This window comes from Vicugna pacos, chromosome 29 (genome assembly GCF_048564905.1).
Source record: "Vicugna pacos chromosome 29, VicPac4, whole genome shotgun sequence".
In the NCBI taxonomy this organism is placed as follows: domain Eukaryota; kingdom Metazoa; phylum Chordata; class Mammalia; order Artiodactyla; family Camelidae; genus Vicugna; species Vicugna pacos.
In genome coordinates this window covers 168,464-170,946 of record NC_133015.1, presented here as the reverse complement: position 1 = coordinate 170,946, position 2,483 = coordinate 168,464, and positions in this window count along the sequence as shown.

Sequence of the window (2,483 nt, the reverse complement as noted above, 5' to 3'; positions counted from 1 at the left end):
TTAAAGTCCAAAGTCTCATCTAAATATCTAAATCAGACATAAGAGGGACATAAATAGAGGTACCATTCATCCTGAGGCAAAATTCCTCTCCAGTTGTGAACTTGTGAAACCAGACAAGTTATGTACTTCCAAAATAAAATGATGAACAGAAGTAGGATACACATTCCCATTACAAAAGGAAGAATCAGAAAGAAGATAGGGTGATGGATTCCAACCAGTCCAAAACCTAGCAAGATAAATTGTATTAGCTCTTAAGGCTGGAGAATAACCCTCTTTGGTTTGACGTTCCCCTCTCCAGGCCCACTGAGCTGGTAGTGCCCTTTGGGCTCAGAGGGGTGACCCTCCCTCTGCTGCAGTCTGAGAGTGCAGTGCTGAACCCAGGGAGTAGCAGCCTTGCTTCCTGGGCCTGTGATGGGATTGGAGGTCCTGACAACTTATGAATAGCTTCCAGGGTCATTATTCCCTTTCCTTGAAGTACGATGCATGTGTGCAACCTTCCTGTTCCTTCCTGTTTTCTGAGTTGACTTTAGTCCCAGCTGCAGTGTTTTTGCTGGTCTACTTCCACCTCTTCCTGGCTTGTGCTGAGATAACTGATTAAATTCATGGTTCATACCCATACTGATCACATTAGCAAATTGTTGTTCAGACATACCCTCTTCAGAATAAGTTTTCTCTCTTTACTTTTTTTTTTCCCCAATGTGGGAAGGCTTAAAATTTTCTAGTCTTCAGTTGGGGTTCCTGTTTACTTAATTTCTTCTTCAATTAATCTCTTTTCACATTTTACTGTAAGCAGTCAGGAGGAACCAAGCCATGTTGTCCATGTTTGAAATCTCCTCAGTTAAATACCCAGTCTCATCACTCACAGAAAGTTCAACCTCACACAAAACGTTAGAACACAGTTCAGTCAAGTTCTTTGCCATGTTGCAATAAGGATCACCTTTCCTGCAGTTTCCAATAACCTGTTGCTTATTTCCATCTGAGACATCACCAGAATGGCTTTTAATGTCTGTATTTTGCCAATATTCTTTGCATGATTATTTATGTATTCTCTAAGAAGGTGAAAAATTTCTCTTTAGCTCTCTTTTCATTCTGAGCCCTCATGAAAATCACCTCTGACATTTGTATTTCTACCAACACTCCCTTCACATGAATCTCAGGTTTTTACAGGATGCAGCACAAAATTCTTTCAGCCTCTACCCATCACAGTGTCAAAGCACCCCACTGTCAGTACCAAAATCTATATTAGTCTGCTAGGGCTGCCATAACAAGGGCCATAGACGGGTCACTCAAACAGCAGAAATTTATTCTAACAGTTTTCAAGGCTTGAAAGTTAAGATCAAGGTACTGGCTGATGAGGTTCCTGGTGAAGGCTTTCTTCCTGGTTTGCAGACTTGCTGCCTTCTCATTGTGTCCTCATATAGAGACAGAGAGTGAGCTCTCATCTCTTCCTCTTAAAAGGCACCAACCCTATCAGGACCTCACCTTTATGAGCTCATGTTAACTTTCCTTGCAGGCCATGTTTTCATATATAGACACATTGTGCACTTCAACATAAATTTTGGAAGGACACAATTTAGTCTACAGCACCACACAAATGTTATGCATGTGGAAAACCTTTAGTCAAAATTCACAACAAGTGACAGAAAACACAAGTGAAAATTCACAGAGGGGTGGACTGAACCTTTTAAATACAGTGAATGTGAAACTCTGGATTTGTTCAATGTCAGAGAAGTGATAGAAGGAGAGAGGGTCTAGATACAGGTGACATGTAAGAAGTTTCCATGTGCTAAGCCCACATGGATCCTGACTGCACATTAGAGCAGTGACACCACAAAGAGTCAGGAGCATTGGGAAGATTCTGATGATACTCAGTGTATGCAGGATTGTGAAAGCCCTGTTAATAGTGTCAGTTTCCGATTTGTTGAAAGTATTATGATTCTGGTCCATCTACTAGGATGTGGAAAGTGTCGTTGGAAACACACCTTCTTGAGAATGACTTTAAAATTTTTTGTTGATGTGAAATTCACATAACAAAATCAGCCATCTTCATATGTACAATTCAGGGGCATTTAGTACACTAACAATGTTGTACAACCATCACCTCTGTCTAGTTCCAGCACTTACTTTTTCATTACTCTCAAAGAAGTCATTAAGCAATCAGTCCCTATTTGCGCCGCTCCCCAGATACTGACAACCATTAACCTGCTTTATGTCTCTATGGATTCACCTGTTGTGGATATTTCATATAAATAGGATCATACAATTAAAGAAAAAACAGTCTGTGATATCAAAAATGGCAGAGCAAGGAAATCCATGGCTCTGTACCTGCTCAAAAGCAACTGATGAGCTGCCAGAAACTATTAACTTTCCATTAACTTTTGTATAACTTTGGAGTATTGTCAAAAACTGGAAGATCTGGTGAAGACAGTAGCTCCTACTTTGTGGCAGGAGAGTACTGTGGCATTTTAAACTGCCTCCCTACC